The sequence below is a fragment of the Ischnura elegans genome, chromosome 12, assembly GCF_921293095.1.
Source record: "Ischnura elegans chromosome 12, ioIscEleg1.1, whole genome shotgun sequence".
Lineage (NCBI taxonomy): Eukaryota > Metazoa > Arthropoda > Insecta > Odonata > Coenagrionidae > Ischnura > Ischnura elegans.
Window position 1 is genome coordinate 916,832 of NC_060257.1, and position 12,978 is coordinate 929,809.

The 12,978-nt window shown below is 40.3% G+C and overlaps 1 protein-coding gene across 2 annotated transcripts in view; it reads left to right on the forward strand.

Moving 5' to 3' along the window:
• The window catches only part of LOC124168833 (cysteine-rich secretory protein 2-like), a 246,204-nt gene that overhangs the window by 145,550 nt on the left and 87,676 nt on the right, over window positions 1–12,978 (forward strand). The window contains exon 1 of one of the 2 annotated variants that reach the window (XM_046547167.1): window positions 8,088–8,184. The exons of the other annotated variant lie outside the window; for it this stretch is intronic. The gene's annotated coding sequence lies outside the window, so the exon portion shown is untranslated. Of the gene's footprint in view, window positions 1–8,087; window positions 8,185–12,978 lie in introns of those variants that run through there. 2 annotated transcript variants of the gene reach the window in all.

The following is a 12,978-nucleotide window of genomic DNA, read 5'->3' on the forward strand; positions in this document are numbered from 1 at the left end:
TTATTAGCATTTAATTCGATCAGTTCAATAATAACGAGAAACATCTTGTTTTTTTAAAGTACCTACTAATTTAGTTTTCCTGATCATAAATATCTTCACTTTACGTAGCTATTCCTTAAAACTCGTAAAATAAGTGCTCTGATATACTGATGTACCTCAGGCAATTCAAACCTTGGAGTATTTTACCACGTATTTTAGTCTCTTTCTTGTCTGTTCGTCTGTCCTTCCGGGATGAATCTAGCAACACAAACTTAACCCGTTCCTCGAGTATCAATCGACATTAAAAAATTTTGTAAAGGACAAAACGAGATGACAATGCATTTTTACGCTGTTTCTAGTACTTCAGAGGCAGTAGGAGCCGCCAATTTCAACAGTTAACATTTACGCTATAACTATTATACAACAGTAACTATTTATACTACACCATAAATTCTAACGATTCAATTATTTCCAAAAGAGGAGGGAATACTGTGGTGCAGAGGAAAAGTCATCTGACCAAGGATTAGATGATTCCAGGATTAAATTCGGGCATGGTTGTCACTTTTTCCTTGTACTTTTAATTATTTTAACAAAATGTCTTTGCACGTCATCCGTCGGCGTAGGCTTCGCTATTTTGCATTTTTGAGCGTTTAAGTTTTGGTTAGCCTTGTAGGCCTCACATTTAAAGAATCAAATTAAGATAATAATATTACAATGGATTGCAGAAATTCATTTTTAAACTGGTTATGCATAAAATATTTAGGATAAATACATCAATTCCCATAAAAACCCACTTTTTAATGCGAACTTAACAGAAGGAAATATACCATCCTGCCTTGAGCCAAGGTGCGAAGTTTTAATGTAAAAGATAAAAGACTACATCCTCAAAAAACCAGCAACGTGTTGCGCATCAATTATAACATCTAAAATTTAAATTCTTTCTCGGCGTATATTCATTACAGTTGGAGGAAATACACAGTAAATATTACGAGAGAAATTCGCAATTTTTATAATATCAAAACGCTTTTCACGATTGGAAAATATTATCCGATTTCAATGATTTTTTCCGGATTTTTTAAAGCATTCACTAGTATAATTTTTTCTATGCATGTATTCCGAGACTAACCACGGTGAAAACTTGACGGAGTCACCTGTAATAAATATTTCCGGTATGTCTACAAATTTCCAAAAGGTTTATTGAATCATTCGTTCTCTGCACAACTATGTTCCTTTCATGCTCGATTGGGACTCATTCCGGTGCTACATCTAGAAAGTCATCTTCTCGAACGGAACCCAGATTTTAATGCAAAAAGGTGTGGCTTCCCCGTACGCGGATCCGCTGCGACGTTATACCGTCGGGTGAATCGACTCTGAAAAACTATCTTTTTTCACCTCTTATCTAAATTGGCATTAGTTTCCGTGGAAACGCGGAAAATTCACCTTCGTGATCGGTGAAGCAAAATGTGGAATAATAAAATACTTGAATTGAATCTTCCTTCCGCGTCAGCTGATCGGGTACTCCAGCCGGTAATCTCTTCCATGGATGCCGGCGTTTCGGGGTACTAGGCGTACTCCGACCTAAGTCTGAATCCACACTCAGGGCGGAATCATTTCAGCCCTGAAAATGGAGTACCACTCGTACTCCGAAACGTCTGCAGCCAGGAAGGATCACCCGCTGGAGCAACCGAGCAGCCTTCGAAACCAGCCTACGCCGAGAAACCATCAGTTATTTTTTACCTTTCGAGTAGCCACAACAGAAAAAGCTCTCCTACTATAAATTAAAAAAATTTGGTCTAAAACCTGATAGTTATAACGAGAAGAGTTTCTGCCGCTCTTCATTACATTCACAAAAAAACTAAAAATATTTCTGTAGGTCCTTGCTGCAATGTAAAGCACGTTTTTTAATTTAATGCACGTAATCCCTTTATGAATTATGTAAGTAATCAATAAATGGACATTAAAAAAGGAGCCTAATCAGAACAACGACCCAAACTATGCTCCCGAGAACTCTCACAGTTCTTAAGATAATTCTTCACTTTGTTCTTCATATTTATGGAAAATTGATGATATATTTGTTCAAAGCATTTTTAATGGAAGTTCAAATACAAGTAAATATTCATATTAAAATTGAATTCAGTCTTTTCAGGAAAAACTAATAGTTTGAGAAGTGATTCACTAAAAAGGTAGCTAATAATATAAATTGAGAGAAAAAAATGGAAATTTTACACGCGAAATCCTGAAGATCAAAAAAAAATTTAAGGCCTTAACAAATTGAAATATGGATACCGTCAAAAACCACCAGGGATAGGTGACGAAAGGGATAATCACAATTTAGTTTCACTCTAGAGCAGTATACTTCTCGAACATTACTCTTCTATACTCAGTTTCGCCGAATACGGCCTGATGCTTTGCGCGGTTTATATGGAAAACAAAAGCAATTTGAATAAAAAAGCATGACATACGTCGAACATATAACTTCCTTGAACGTGTATGCCCGCAAGATAATAAGTGATATCAGAGATGACCGCAACACCAGCGTTCAGGGAAGCATCACTGCATATGCGCATAGACATGGATTCCGTTTATGAGGGTAGCTAATGTTGCAATTAGTTCTAAAAAGTATAAATGGAAATGTGAACATAAAAACTAGCTAACATTAATTTTTGGCACTTTGTTCGCAATTAAGGTTTCAACACGCCCTCTTTCTTCAAGCTTTTCAAACCTTTGGTGAGAAGCAGGCACCTATAAGGCACTTGATTGGACTATCCAAGGAAAAAACTTTTTCCGCACTCTTGGGAGTTATTGAGTTTACAAACTTTTACACTTTTTGCAAACTTTTAAATATTCAATTTAGAGAATATTTGATTTTATGGTATAAGATGAAGGTTATATTTCAATTCATCACCGAAAAACACTTAGGAAATTCGATGCGAACTTTTTCATCATGTGCTCACTTCTTCCTACTTTTCTTTTGAGGAGATTTTTTATGAGCAAATGGATGGGGTCGCAATGGGTTCGCCATTATCACCGGCGATACCAAATTTCTTCATGCAAAAGTTTGAAAAAAAGCCCTCAATACAGCTCCCAGCCGTCCAAAAGTTTTTTTCCGATATGTGGACGATTCCTTTTTAGTTTGGCCACATTGTACGGCTGCATTAGAGGGATTTTGAAATATATGAACAACCTACACCCGAGCATCACCTTTACCATGGAGGTAGAAGAAATGGCCAACTTCCTTTCCTGGACACCCTAACACGAAGAAAGAAGATGGATGGAAGCCTAGGTCATTCCGTTTATCGGAAGCCAACGCATACTGACCTGTACCTCAACGGACAGAGCCACAACCGTCCATCGCAGAAGGCCGTTGTATTACCTACCTTGGTTCATCGATTCAAGTGAATATCAGACAATGTAAGCATTTCAGCCGAGTTAGATCACCTTAAGCAAACATTTTGACGGAATGGCTATGGAAAAGAAGACATTTTTAAGGCCCTAAGTAGATACTACACGAAGCAAAAGAGTTGACCGGATGAGCCGCGTGAAAAATCGCTGTCCAAATTGCCTTAATCACTGCCATATGTGCCTACCAAATTTAGTAAAACCCACCGCTTTCTACGACGGTTTAACATCAAAACCATCCATCTGCCCCCACCTAAATTAATGCACCGCTTGGTGAGGGTGAGAGATCCGATCAACCTGAAGACATCTACATCTACATAATACCCCGCGAGCCACCTAAAAGGCGTGTGGCAGAGGGTGTTAGGGCACCAGCCGTTTACAACTGAAAAAAAAAGAGCTCTAACGAGGTTGGGATTAGCGTTTATTAAATTCCTTTATGGTTCGGGGGAAAAACGAATTCGCATATCTTTCCGCTCGGCAAAACATCTCTCTTAATTTATCACTTCTATCGGACCTGGAAATATAGTGGGGCTCTAATATTATGTTCTCTTTGTCGCTCTTAAAGATATCCATTCTCAATTGTTCAAGCAATCTAAGCCTAGCGCGCAGCCTCCGAGTCTCCAACGGCTCCCAATCTAATTTGCTTAACATCTGGGTAACACAGTCTGTGCGCCCGTAGCAGTTTTTGACGAAACGCGCAGCCTACCTTTGTATTTCATTCATTTCGCGGATTAAGTCTTTCTGCACCGGATCCCATACGCTCGCTGCATATTCAATGTGCGGTCGGACGAGAGCGAAATAGAACCTTTCTTTTACTTTCTCATTCGAAAATCTTTCCACAATACGCTTGACGAACCCTAATTTCTTCAGGGCTATGCCGCAAATATTCTTTATAGGTGTTCCCCACGTGAGATTCGAGGTTATCGTAGCTCCCAGGTACTTCACTTCGTCTTTTGCCTTTATGTTAATACCATCCACTGCATAAACATGGTTAGAGTTGGACGAATTCCGCAAGAAATGTACCGCCATGCATTTGCTCAAATTAAGTTCGAGTCCCCACTCTTGGCTCCACAAATGAACGTTGTTTAAGTCAGAAGATAGAATTTCATAGTCAAAGTGATCACTAATTTCGCGGTAGATGACAGCGTCACCAGCAAATAAACGTATTTTACTGCTAATGCGGGAGCATAGATCATTAATGTATATAATGAACAACAGGGGGCCGATTACGCTTCCTTGTGGAACACCTGATATAACTTTTACAACATCAGAGCTAATTCCATCAAGATCTACTTTTTGTTTAGGATCACTAAGAAAGTTGCGCAACCAGTTTACCACTATGGCGTTTAATCCGAATGACTGTAACTTATATAAAAGATTTTAATGAGGACTCGTGTCGAAAGCTTTCTTAAAGTCTAGAAATAATGCGTCAACTTGTCTTTTCGATTCCCCAGATTTTAGAACATCGTGAAGGAAGAGCGCAAGCTGTGTTTCGCATGATCTACCTTTTCGGAATCCGTGCTGACAGTCATGGAGGAAGTTACTTCTTTCCAAGAAAGTAATGATATTGCTAACGACGATATGCTCAAGTATCTTGCATATGATCGATGTTAATGAAATTGGACAGTAGTTGCCTGGGTCATGTCTGTTTCCCTTTTTGAATATGGGTGTAACGCTTGCAATTTTCCAGTCTGGCGGTAACTTCCCTTCGGAGAGTGACTTCTTGAATATGATCTCTAAGTAAGGTGCGATCTGTGGAGCTAACTCCTTGAGGACACGCGCGGGGATTCCCTCCGGACCCGGAGATTTACTATTCTTAATCGATTGTAGTAGTTTAGTTATCCCATCACGTTGTATAGATATTTCTTCCATCGATTCTTCAGTGTATGGAATGTCTAAATTGAATTGAGTATCGTCAGTTATGTATACACTTTTGGAGTGGGAATTTAAAGTGTTAGCTTTGTCAATATTTTTGGTGACAAGTTTACCATCTTTATCAAATAACGAATCTACGGTTGAATTTTTCCCTGAAGCTCTCTCGCGTACGACCAAAATGTTTTCGGATTTTCTTCGAGTAATTCGCCGAGTACTTTTTTCTTAAACTTTAGGATTGCAGTTCGCATTGATTTCTTGGTTATTGAGCGTTGAGCAGCGTAACTTTCTCTAGATTCAAGTTTGTTCGATTCATTACGTGACGTAATGGACTTTATGTATAAGTCGTGTAGTTTTCTCAGTTTCCTAAGTTCCCTTCTGACATCGTTGTTGTACCAGCGAGGTTCCTTACTATCACATTGCAGTTTTTGTGGATTATGTTCGTTGATTCCTTGGCGCAGAATTTCTAAGAAATGTTTGCATGTTACATCTGTGCTTTGGTCCTTTGATGTAACTACGAATTTTTTGTAGGAGTCATTAAGCATCTCGCCAAATTTAGTGAAGTTACATTTATCAAATAAGTAAATATTGCATTTTGGTTTTACGGCTGACACTACATCAATTTTTAACGTTGCAAGGATTACTCTGTGATCGCTTATACCGTCAATAATATCGACTTGTTTTATCAACTTAAGATGGCTTACTGCTAAAAGGTCTAATATCTTATTTCCTCTCGTAGGCTTATCAACTACTCGGGTAAGAGAGTGATTTGCAAGTTTGTTGAGTAATACCTTGTTGATTTCTATATTCCTTGAATTCGGTTTTACAGTGTAAGTATCCCAGTTTATGGATGGAAGGTTAAAATCTCCCCCGATTACAATTACACTTTTACTGTCTCTCTGAGTAAATGCGGATATTTGATTTTCTAGAAGGTACAGAGCATCGACTTCGGAGCTCGGCGGTCTATAAAAAGCGCAAACATGAATACTCCTTTTGTTTCGTTGTTTAATTGCTCACCAAACGCTTTCTATTTCGTTGTCAATTATTTCGTGGGCGGCGCTTTGTAAATGTGATTTAACGGCTATAAAAACTCCGCCACCTATTCTATTGCGTCGATCGCATCTGTAAATTTTATATTCTGGAGGAAAAACTTCGCTGTACTTAAATATATTCCGTAATCCAGCTCTCTGTCCCCATGACCACGTGTGCGTCCTGAAAAATATGCTCGATTTTGCGCGCTTGTTTTTTACGCTACGGCAATTAACTACAACAAGGTTAATGTCATATTTTGTAGTTAGAGTTTCCGTTGGTTCTATGCCAAGGTTTTCGATAATCAGCGGGTGAATTTTATTGACAGTACTAATAAAATCTGACATGTTTTCTTTCTCTGGAGCACGCGTTTTGGGAATAATGACGCTATTTTCCGGCGTTCCCGCTCCTAAGCTTACTTCCTCGCATCTTTCGCATTGCGGATTTCCTCGGAGGCTACGTTGAATTAAATCATTGATAAGCCCTCTAGATGACCTACCCTCTAGTCTAAAAGGACCTTACCCTCTAGTCTAAAACATCAGGGGTTTATGGAATTCCTTGTGAATGTGGTAATATGTATGTGGGGGAGACAGGCCGAACGATTGAGACGAGGCTAAAAGAACACCGAAGATTTTTCAGATTAGCGTAACCAGAAAAGTCGGCCGTGGCGGGACACAACATTAATGAAGACCATGCTATTAGATGGGAAGATGCAAAAATCCTTTGCCACGCACAACGTTACTGGAACCGCATAATTAAAGAAGTAATAGAGATCCGCCTAGATCCCAAAATTTAAATCGGGACACCGGCTTTCATCTTAACAATACATGGAGACCTGTCATCAGCTCTATGAAAAACATAAAGGAAAAACGTGAAGAATTTCAAAAGATCTATAGCCAATCAGACGATACCTGAGCCGAATTGTTGTCCTCGGTAAACGGTCGTATTGGTTCAGTGTGAAAGTGGACTTCCAAAGAGTAGAAGGGCTTGAAGATGGGAGAAAAGTCGTCTCTCGAAACGTCGGCTTATTCAAAATCATTAACCTGGCTGAGAACCCAAGAGGAATTCATCAATAGTATTCACCAGGAGAAATTAAAATCGTTTACATAGGAATCAATTATTTTTAACTAAAAATATAACCATCGTTAGCTTGTTTCAATTATTACGGAGAAACTATTTTTAGCAAAGACAAACAGTAAACGCTTTTTCAAAAGGCGGTGGAGTCTGCGGTTCGTCGGAGAAAAATATCGAATGGATAAAATTCGTTGAAAATGTAATGCACCTTAACTTTTAACCGAAAAAATAATCCTTAAACGTTGATGTATCCCTAGTTAAAGACAAATAGATAAAAGACTTGTGGCCATCTTTGCGATACTGCGTCATGAAATTTTGCTAACAAACCTTAGATACGGATTTAGCACATCAACATACGTGCAGGTCAGAAAAATGAAAACTACTCGAAAACTTTCCAGCGAAAGGTACATTTTGAGTGAACTACACGTAGGGCGTTGTTGACTGCGTGTCTGGATTTTCGAATCGACGAGATTGGAGAGTACGAAGAGGTAAGGCATCGCTATGGATCCGCTCGGAGTGCGCGTAAACCAGGAGGGCAGGCTCATAACGCAGCAACAGCAGCCGCCACGAAGGAAGACGGCCCTACCATTGCCGCCCTTTCACCGGAGGACACCTTGAAAGGGGGGGGGGGGAGAAGGTGAAGGATACGCGGAAGCAGCAACAGAGCCTCGCCTCCCCGCCCACCCGCCCAGGAGAGAAGAGAGGCCAGCCAGCCAGTCTGCTCCAGAGCGGAGGCTGCGAGAGAGCGTCGAGGCAACAGGCGCAGTCGCCGCAGCGCGAGGAGGCCAGTCGGAGAAGGCAAGCGGCGGGCGGTGGCGGCGGCAGAGTAGTGTGAGTGGTTTGCCAAATATTAAAGCACATATTCACAGCACTCGATCTGTTTGGTGCGTTGTGCGCGACTCCAAATCGAGGATAATTAAGGGAGCAGTGTGGTTATACCTGAAGAGATAAGAGAATATTTGGGACCCGGCAAGTTACCGTAGATGGATTCGAAACTCTTTCGACACCAAGCATTGCAATGCGTCAAGAATATGTTGCATGGATTCATTGCACCAAGAGTTCATCGCCCCAAACTCAGACTCCTCTAATTACACTGGTGGCATCATTATTACGCATCTCTTTTGGCATGTGTGTCATGACTCCTAGAACAGTTGTTCTCATAACGATAGTATATTTTCATGGAGCCATTATCCACCAAAGAATCATTTTAACGCTATTCCTCGACTACACGATTACTTGTTGAATTAACATATAACATTTTAATTTCAATTCACGCACGGCAAATGTATTTAATTTGATGCGTAGTTTTCCGCGGCGTTGTCTAGATGATGTCTCCATGCTTCTGGATTCCTGGATCTCCGCGTGGATTTTCTTTGTCGCAAAAAGAATCCACGCGGTGAAACCCAGAAGCATGGATACATCAAATTTATTCAATATCAATATAAGCGGCGAAATGCCATCTCGGGCTATAGCGATACATTACAACTTTGACCGCTGGTCCTGTTTATGAAGTAGTCCCGGTATTGGAAGCAATGCTCGAAAAATGACTGCTTCCATTTTCAATTTAGGGGAAAATGAAAACCATTAAAATTGAGATGGAATTGATTTCCAAGATATGCACCGCATTAAGAAATTGAGAGTTTATGCAAATATTTTTCTATTAACATAATGGTAATATTTTCCCTACTCAGGACACGTAACCATCATTTTCGCTGTCATTTAACTGGATAGTTTGGAAAAGCGTAGCAAACGACCTGTTAGATAAGATAAAACGATAAGAAAAAACATGATCCTTGTTTGCCAGTGACCACTGTACTGACCTCTAGGTATTACGAATAATCACCCGCTAAGTGATAAAAGCTATCTGGCGATAAAAATGCCTTTCAAATGTCAGCGTTTGAATGTTTTGTTACAAATTCTAGTGATATTTGTTTTCGATTAATCCCAACAGTGTTATTCACCCAGTTGAAGTCTGATCAACAGAAGATGACAGCAATGTTTTGAAAAGAGTGGATAGTACACATTTATTAAATCCAATCTAGTTTTCATTTTTAGCCGGGCACGTTGGCTAGCCGCGTCGTATGCGCGAATTTACCGGTCGGAATGAATATGCCTAAAGGTTGATCTGACATCTACATAATACCGCAATGCAAGCCGCCTCAAAAGGCGTGTGGCAGGGGTGTTAGGACACCATCCGTTTACAAATTTAAAGGGAAACGCTCCGACGGAACTACCGCTGGCATTTATTAAAGTCCTTTTATCGTTCGGGGAAAAACGAATTCCCCAATCTATCCGTTCAGCAAAATATCTCTCTTAATTTATCCCGAAAATCTTCCCTAAATACATTTAACGAATCCTACCTTCGCCACGGCTCTGCCACAAATATTTCTAATGCGCGTTCCCCACGATAGGTTTGAAGTCAACGCAATTCCCAGATACTTCATTTGTCGCCTTTACGTTAACACCATCGCACAGCACTTGCATGGGCATTGACGGCCGACCTCAGCAAGAAAAATCACCACCGTGCATTCGCTCGTTTTTAAGTTCGACTCCCCACGCACGAGCGTCGTTTAAATCCGATGACAGAATTTCTAAGTCAGATTGATCGATAATTTCGCGATAGAAGACAAGATGTTATGAAGTGCATCAAGGCCCAGGAAAATGATTTAATCACTTTAAAATTGTTCATTTTTATAACTAATAAGTTGTCATTGATGAATCAAATAAAATTTTTTATTTCAACCGATGGACAAAAATGAGTACACCTCAGACAACAAACGAAACTGAACTTCGCATTTGTGATCGCCGCGCATTCATTGTTTGCCCTGCACACGAATTCGCGCCTTATGGAAAGTGACGTCTTGTGGGTGTTCGGGGTTATGAGGTGTGTAATAGTATCGTACACACCGGTTTGCAGTTAACAGACAGACCGAAAACGAATTGCATACATGCTCTGCCGAATAAAAGCTTATGTGTGTGAATCGAGCCTGATATACCCCAACCAGCCAATCAATAAAAGATAAATGCTTTTGAACACTTTCAGCTTTGTTGAGGTAGTGTTAGGTTTGTTTAAAAATGGGAACTTATAACTAACAACTTTTGACAAAAATAAAAGTAAGTAATCATTCGGAAATGGCATTTATATTTTTCCTCTTGTTCATTACAAATTTTTTTTTGCAATACCAAAATGATATTATTTTCTTTTCACGTTTATTTGCCATTTTTTATAATTTATTATCCAAAATATTCAATTAACATTTTCCTTTTGGCCAATGTTAATAAAAATCAAAAACAGCACACCTGAGGAGGTGAGCACATACGTAGGATGGACTCGTAGGGGAGTAGTTTAATGAGTCAATGTTTGGGATACGAGGATTGTAATTCCAATGAGCAATAATATTGCCCTTTCGTCTGAGACTTAAAGATGATTTCAGCTGGGACTGGAGTATAAGTAGTATATAATTGCGTAATTAATTGTGATGTATGCCCCTATCCAGGGAATATTCGTGTGTGTTTAATGGTTTTGTTAAAAAACCGATGTAAAAGGCCAATGATGCTGTAATATATACTTATGTGTGTGTCGCAGTCAGGGCCGCATTTTGGGCCTCTTTTTCCACCTAAGTACCACAGCACCATTGCCCACATCCTTTTTCAATCACGTGTTCCTATCCCTTCCTTTTCTGCCCTTTGAATTTATTTGTATGTTTGCGCCTAAGGCGTCGTATAAATGAAGTGTATATAAACTGATCAACCGAATCCATCGCAAGAATGAAATTGGTAAAATGGAACCTCCTACAAGAAAATATTTCCTGAGCGGTGAACTCGGAATAAAGCATTGATGAAGGCGAATGAGCAAAGGGCATGCCATGACAGGCCGGGAACAATCACAGAACGCCACTGGTTACGCAAATAAACAATTGGCTCGAAGAGCGCAATAGCATGCATCGCCTATTTTCACTTGAGGATATCAATTAATGGACGTTTTACGGGCGAGTAGCATTTGAATGAAATGATTCCCCATGGTGGGCATGGAAACGGAATGGTATTAGAGTGGCATTGGGTAGGAAACGGCAAGCATTCGATTGTAATGCAGAGAACAAACGGTTATGAGAAAAGGGAAGAAAAAGAAATTTGATCCAAAGTCGCACTCCCGCCAAGCAAAGAGTAAATTCCAGCGGAGCGCGGAAACTCCTCCTTCAGAGAAAATTCGCGAGGTATGTGTTTGAGAATGTGTCAATTTTCTCGTTAGCTTCTTGTATTTTATCGAGTGCCAGTGGCGTTTGGGGAATTCTCGTAAACCTGAGTGCGTGTGTGCCGCGGGAGGCCTCCGCGAACATCAGTTGTTCAGTGAAAATCTCACCCCAAATGCGTTCCTAAGTGAAAGTTCACTGCTAAATAAAATTGCTTTAAATAAAGTCGTTATCAATTGATAGGTCAACGACGACATCAAGATAGGGATTCTTTCACTGACAAATGAATAAGCAATCTTTCTATGTCCTCTGTCCTCTCATTTTGGACCACTGTCTCTAGAATAAACGACTTTATGCCAGAATGTTATAGAAGAAAGAATATAAGTTGTTATGCATGCAATATGTGCAGGATCACCTGAGTCTTTAAAAAAAGTGTAAAAAATATTAAAGAGATGTGATCACTCTCGAACGTGATTATAAGAATTTTGGACTGTATATTACGACTTACTATTAAATTATTCGATCAAAGTCGAGCCGTGCTGGCGCATACCACTCACCGGGTCCGGCTAGGGCGCGGGCCGGCCGATGGCTCCGTCTCCCAGGGTTGACCTTCGACCATGCACTTACGAAGTTCACAGGACGACTCCCACCAGTGGCAGCTGGTGGTAATTAATCTAGGGTGTGCATTAGAGCAGATATAGGGTGATTTAATTATATTAGGTTAATACTAATCCATGAGCATCATATTTCGTCGTAATAGAATACATAATAGCAAGCAAAACTTATCACTGGTATATTCTACCCTTAAAATTGCATGAACAGGAATAATATTAGCAAGCATGAAAATAATTATTCTAAACACACCTTTACAGGTGACGGTAGGTGAGATTCATTCTCCTTATGAGGATGTAGTGTAGAAAACGGCCATACAGATGACTCTGTAGACGGACTAGGTTCCTGGGCGCAGGTAGTGTAGGTGGCGGCTACACCATTACACTACCTGCGAATCACTCACCAAAAATATGCGTGTGCGCACTCGCATCGTTTTGAGTCTGCTCCCATCACCCATTTGAACAGTACATACCCCCCGCTTACCTCGTCCCGCCAGAGCACCCTCAAGCGATCGCATAGACCGAAAATGCGCTCGGCGCGATGCCACGGGATCGCACACTTGTAGAGAGGTGAATTCGAAAAGTAGTTAGCTGTAGCGTTCGGAGCTTCATGTTTCTTGCATATGCAGACGGGATTTTTATCCTTCTCATTGCAAAGGAATAGTTTCCTTTTATAATTCATTCATCTTTGGGTGTCCACTTGCTAACATGCGTATACGCACGCGCCGCCACTGACTCCCACAACACACATTCACTCCCGTTCTCGGAGTGACAAGAAACAAAAGCAAAACGAAAACTCGAATATGCGTGGTATCGCCAACAGG